Below are 7,174 nucleotides of genomic sequence, written 5' to 3' on the forward strand. Positions count from 1 at the left end.
TTCGAGATCACATGAGTATACGCAACGCTGCAAGATTTGAGAGATTTCAACAATCCAGGAAATCATTTCGTAATGAGTTTGCATGTCTGATTAAATGCGATAGTTGTAAGGATAGTTATATTTTCTGCAAACTTGCTCCTGTCATCAGATTCAAGGATCTGAAAGCAGACATCGGTGTCTTGTAGTTTGTTACAAACTTTGTCAACGAGTTTGTATGGTGGAGAAAAGTCGGCATTTGATATCGAGAACAGCAAAGTAATCAAGAAGAAGATAAAGATTTTTGTGAATGATAATAATGAAGCCATTTCTTATCTCCGGTGGATATAAAGATCTGACTTTGGCTTCAAGATTACGAGAAACAATGCACTATATAAGGCCAATTTTGAAGTAATAAATGCATATCTTTTCAAATTTTATTTTTCCATAAATAAATTTATTTGGTTTCCTCCGTTATATATCGGACTTTCTTGGACTTTCTCCCATTGTTAAAACTTAAATGCAACCCTTAATATAAAAACAGTTGAATGATCATATTATTTTTTTACTATACAATATAAATTACAAAATACAATAAATTAAAACTAATTAGAATATTTATCTATATTTAAATATAATATCAAAGATAACTATTATTGCGAACCATTAAACTGTATATTTTCTATAAATATTTCTTCCTTCGTTTATTTTACAATTGTGTTACCAAATCGATATAAAAAATTTGGTCATAAACGTTGCAACTTTTATATATTTCGAAATCTGTTTAGAACCAATTTATTGATTAGAAAAGGTGAAAACATAACCTAATTTCTATACTCAAAAATGCTAAATCAAATCAAATGAAATCAATCATACACAACTAATTTCTGATACAATTCACCAGAAATCGCAGCCTCCATCCTTTCCAGAGGTGTCAAACTACCTTTCACATTCTTATCAGCAACATCCTCCGGTTTAATCACTCCACCTTCTTCAAGAAACAAAGTCAACAAATTCTTTGAAAAACCACTCAGCAGCGCCACCCCTTTCCGATCAACAGTCACCGGAGTACTCTTGGAATTTCTAAGATTCCAAAACACAATCTCCGGCACCTTCGCATATCCACAACTCTTAAACTTCCTCTCGATCGCTTCATAATCAGTCTCCCATGGATCCACAGGTGCCTCATCGACCTCCTCTTCGGAATCAGAATCAGAATCAGTCTCCCATCGATGATACCTAGCTGAATACCTAGAAGTCTCAGACGCTTGATCGAACTCCATATCACTAAAAACAAACACTCTTTCCACCATTTCATCTTCACCCAACTTTTCCTTCACAGCCACTTCCAACAATCTGTCAAAAACTTTCTGGAAATTGGTGTTGAATCCGGCTTCCATTTTTCGGATGAACTCTGTTTTTGACCGGAGGTTGTTACCTTTGATCTGGTGGAGCTCTGGCGATTCGCTGAATGTGATGACGTGGCCCTTCCATGGATCTGCGGAAAGTTCAGAGACTAGTAACCCGAGAGCCACCGCGACCTCCATTGGTGTACCTGACATGCTGCCGGAGACGTCACAGACTGCTATACAGTTTGTGAGTTTACCTTTTTTTAATAAATCATCAACCATTCGTTTCCACTGAAGCTCGGCTACTATGGCTGCTCCGCTGCCTCGATCTAAAGATGCGATGATTTCGTGGGGGAGTAAAGCTCCGGCGGCGATCTTTGCATCACCAGTGGTGACGTTTTGTAGATACTCATGGAAGCGGGCGTTGTCTCGGTGTAAGAATATGTCGGTGTAGTTTTTCATGGCTATGGAAGCTACTCTTTCGTAGGTAATGGAGCTCCATTGCTTTGCGCTCATGTAAACTTCGGGTAAGTGTAAGGCGCTGCGAAGAGGAACGAGTACTTGTTTCCTCAATCGATTTTTGACTTTGAACACGTAATCAGTGTCATCAAGACCATCGAATTCTGGATTGGAATTTCTAGGGTAAATCATTCTAGCAATTGATTCACAAATCAGTGTGGCATTATCATAAGAGGAATCAACGCTAGGACACCATTTTGCAGCTAAACTGATTTTGGTAGAATCATCGGAGTTTAACGACTGAATATCAGATTTTAAACGATTAGCGAAGAAGCTTGATACCTGATCGTGTAAGTTCTTATAATCTTCATCTGAATTGTATCTATCCTGTAATTTTTCGGCCATGTCGGATATCTTTTCCTTCCTAGATGCTTTTGCTCTCTCTTGCTCCGCCTTCATATGTACCCTATTTGCCTCGATTCTTTGTTCTCGAGGGACTTTTGCCCTTAATTTCGCTTTCATCTCCATCTCGGCCTTGTTCTTTTTCTGCTTTCTATTCATCTTCTTCTTCGAGAGGAAGTATTGCTTCCGAACTCCACCTTTTCCTTTCACCAATTTCTTCAATGTCCATTCTTCTTTTGCAATTTTACGCACATCGGAACCTTGAATCAACCTATAGAGGATCTCCAACAAGTCCTTGAAGTATCCAAACTCAACCAGAAGCGGAATATTCGACGCTAACGTCTTCGGGTGGTGGTTATGGAGCCATAGCGCCGCCGTGTAGAAGTCCTCTTTGTCCGATTTTCCAGTACTGCGTACGCCTCTTAGATTACATACGAGTTTTAGCGTAGTGAGTCCATGCAACCTGTAGCCGACTGATCAGAGATTTCGGACGAGTGTCCGGTACGACGTGGAAGAAGAAGTCGAGGCAGGGGTTTCCAGATGATGCGTAGGTGGCGGCATTGTTCTCTGTGAAGCTTTTACGAGGTTCGTAATCATAAGAGAATTCGCTTAAGTCGTCTGTCATGGCGTCGTCGGAGGTGTATTCCGGCGAGGACATCGGAGAGTTATCATTGGAAGCCATATGTGATTTTTAGAAGGGAATAAAGTGATAGACTTGATGACTGATGACTCTGCGTTTGATACTTATATGGAACTCAATGCGTGAGGCCAAAGCAAACTAAATAATAGTAATAAAAATGTCCAATATATTTTATTATCGACTGATAAAAGAAATACTGTATTATTTTATTTTATGTTATATATTTTAGGAATTTTTAATTTATTTTGTCAAAAGATTGTAATCTTTTATCTTTAATCTTTAATACCTAATAAATAAATTTTTTTTTTCCTCAAACTTTCGTTATACCAGATTTCCTTTTATTTACGTGCACAAGATTTTGTACCCGAATGATCCTTTTTTGGCGCTCATTCATTCTAACGTTAAGAAGCCGATAAATCAGCAATTAGATTAGCAAGATTCCAAATAACAAGCCAATAAATTAGGTTCATTTTTCTAATATTCATATTTTTAATTATGTATATGTATGAGATCTATGTTATCTTTAAGTGTTATTTGAATTTTAAAACTAAAAAGATAATAATAAATAATAAAAAATACATAATTTTAAATAACAAATAATATATATATATATATATATATATATATATATATATATATATATATATATATATATATATATATATATATATATATATAGGAAAAGTGAATATACCCTTAAGGGTATATAAACTTAGGTACTCAAACTCACCATACTATATCGTTTTGTATCATATATATATACATTGTAATTGTCTAATGTTCTTATAATTCAACTTCTAACTTGATTTGCTTTCAAGATTTTTATAAATTTCACATTTATCTCCCTCTTACATAGTTTTCATTTTCAACTATAATATATATAGCCTAGTAGGTGTTCGGCAAAAAGATGTGATGTAAGAGTAAGAAAATAGTGAAATTTTGAAAATCTTGAAAGTAAATCAAGTTAGGGATTGAAGTTTAAGAACATTATAATGAATATATCAAACAAAACGACGTATTATGATGAGTTTGGGTACCTAAGCTTATATACCCTTAAGGGTATATTCACTTTTCCATATATATATATATATATATATATATATATATATATATATATATATATATATATATATATATATATATATACTAGTCGTTTACCCGCGCAAAGCGGCGGGGGCGAATTGTTTCTAGACGGCAATTAATTCATTTATGTGAATAGAATCCTTGCGGCTATCAAATCAATCCATAAAAATCATTATTTGTTAACCGAGTTACATAATATTAATAATTATTTAGTTCTTATAATCCTTAAACGCTGATAAATCCATTTCTGTATTTTTTTTTTCAAATTCCTGAATTTTGACTTGTTTGATCGGCAAATAGTTTTCTTTTGGTGATTTGTTTCCATCCGGTGAAAGTAAATATTTTTTTTCAACGATAACGGTTAATAGTTTTCGGCGTCGATAATAAGTTGTTCTTATTTGCAGTTAACAATTATCATTTTCAATTAATAGATGTTTGAATAAAGTAAAAATATGTTCATGTTAAGAAAATACCAAATGCAGCAAACTAATCATCAATTCGAATGTTGTATTAGTACATACCACCGTTAACATTCTCCTTTGACCATATGCTTCAAACTTCATATTCCATAAAGAAATCCTTAATTTTTTTTTCATAGAGTAAGATGTAAAATATTTCTCCATTTCACTAACCAATGCAAGATTATTTTTTAAACATATAATGTAATCGCCTTATCATTTTATCTTAATAGATCTTATGTCTACATTAAGTTTGACAATAAGTGTCAATAGTATAAAAGGTTGACAATAAATGGTAAAAATAATTTTATTTTTTTATCACATATGTAATACATCAACTATAAATAAAGTTCAGAAAATAAATACATGTAAAAGTTTTCTTTGGTTGTTCATTAGACATATTTTTTATCATTTAGAAAACATTTTCTATATGTGATGTCCACTCCCCCAAAATATATATACAGAAAATAAACTAACATACTTTGAAGGATGCAACATTTAACACTTGGTGTTGTCCTACAGTTATTGAAAAAAATCATTTCACCATTTTCATGCCCCTATTCTTGTACATCTACAAATATCGTTGTTAACACATGAATTATTTTTAAAATTAATAGTATCAAATAAATTTTACATTGTCATTTCTACATACCTTTTGTCCATGCCACTTCAAATAACAATAACCTTTAAAATTTAAACTATATATAGAATATAGCTATAATAATGTTATCGATTATAAATAATATTTCCATACATATTATTGAAAAGCTCAAATCATAATTATCCATATGTACACACAGATAACGGTGCAGCACTCTCAACTTTTATAACTGATAGACACATACGGATGCAAGTCTAATTCACTTGTTTTATATAATTAAAATTTACACAATTTATACCTAAAGATGTTTCATTTCGAATTTATGACTTATGAGAGCTCTCAACCTTCATTTTCACACCTTCTATAATAAATAAATAAATAAATAAACACTAATTAGCCCATATACATAGATCTCAAACAACAAAATTTCCACACCAAGGGCATTTGTGTCGCTACAGAAACTCCCACTAAAGGAAACTTTTCTAATCATGCCAAATTAATATTTGGTGTTATAATTGTGCTAGTGCTTATTAGGCCTGGGGTTAAATAAGTAATTTTGTTACCTTTACTTCTTAGGTCTTGACAAAAGAACGAATAAAGATTAAGAATCAACACCAATACATGCTACAAGAAAATAGATTCAAGGATTATTGTAGTGCATAAGCAAGTCACATACCTTAAAAATTACAGCTGAAAGCACCTCCCAAACAATGAACCTTCAAGCCGTGGATTTCTAAAACAAATGAAAAAAAAATATGATTAAAAATACCAATATAACATCATACTTCTCAAAAACATAGGTTATGATGTAAACTTGCCAACCAAACATATTTATCAATGATATGTTAGATAATGACATGAATATCTTTATCTCAAGCGGCTTCATTTTCAGTTCTCACTTTTGCACCAGATTATGATTATGATATATATATATATATATATATATATATATATATATATATATATATATATATATATATATATATATATATATATATATATAATTTACCTCATAAGTTCTAATGTTAGAGAAAATAACCTACAAAAGAAATTAAGTAGGTAGTCAAATAATATTCAAACTTTAAAACATTATACTCACAAAACCACTGTTGATTGGATATAAATTATGAGAGGTAAAATCATAAAAAAAAAATTAATAAGTAACTTAACGTTGAGGGACGTTTTAATATGATTATCATAACTGTATAGCTATACAGTATCTTCAAATAGGAATCCAATTCGGCACATGTTTACTCCAACAAAGGATGACCAAACGATCAGAGAAGTTGTTCCCCACAAAATCAATTTGGCAAACAAATTTCCATTTTGACAAAAAAAATTGTCTCCTTTCTCCTGACCGGTAACTTTTTTTTTCCAATCAAATACCCCCTTTTCACAAAACATGTATAATTTATTAAATCCATGGAGAATAGGCTACGAAATAGAACACATACTTGAGAATAGAAGATCGAGTTTATAGAGTAAACATGCATTGTTAGGTAAACTAAACATTACCTTTAGAGATGTCAAAACTTGCGAACAATGTGATTGTTTTGAAGGAGAGGCTCAGATCTGCGAATTCAGAATCATACATACAAAGGAGATTAGACAGCATCACGACTACACCATTAATTGTGTCAGCCCTTCTTTTAGCTCTGAAAAACTTTCGAGCAACGGTTCATGCCCTAAGACGATTGGGGTTTGACTGTGTGTGTGAGAGTGTGAGAGTGATATATATATATATATATATATATATATATAGAGAGAGAGAGAGAGAGAGAGAGAGAGAGAGATGGGTCGTAAAGGGATTCTTAAGAAACATGGGTCTTTTTTTCTCTTCGAAGGTGGGATAAGGAGAGATTGGCTGACATAGATGGAAGGGCTTGTTTGGTGGAGAGATAAGGAGAGATATAGCCGAGAATGATGAGAGACGATCGTTTTCAGTTAGCTTTTATAGAAAACGATGACAGACAATGGAGGATCAGGAAGGAAGGAGCATACCTTTTGTTAATTAGAGGATGCTGGGCTAGAAATATGATTAGGGATTTTTATGGAGAGACATCGGACACGAAACATACAGAGAAAAAAAACTAACTGAATAAGTTTTCTAATTTGAATCAATCTCTCAGTGGTATACTCAGTTGAAGATACCACCATGAAACAAAAAACTTGAGCTTTACATACGCCAGATTACCTGATTCACAAA

The 7,174-nt window shown here is 32.7% G+C and overlaps 1 pseudogene; it reads right to left on the reverse strand.

Annotated features, from left to right (window-relative positions):
- Positions 1-735: 735 nt before the first annotated feature.
- Positions 736-2,995, reverse strand: LOC145093892 (uncharacterized; annotated as a pseudogene).
- Positions 2,996-7,174: the final 4,179 nt, after the last annotated feature.

The sequence above is a fragment of the Lactuca serriola genome, chromosome 3 (genome assembly GCF_051521515.1).
Source record: "Lactuca serriola cultivar US96UC23 chromosome 3, Lser_US96UC23_V15, whole genome shotgun sequence".
NCBI lineage: Eukaryota > Viridiplantae > Streptophyta > Magnoliopsida > Asterales > Asteraceae > Lactuca > Lactuca serriola.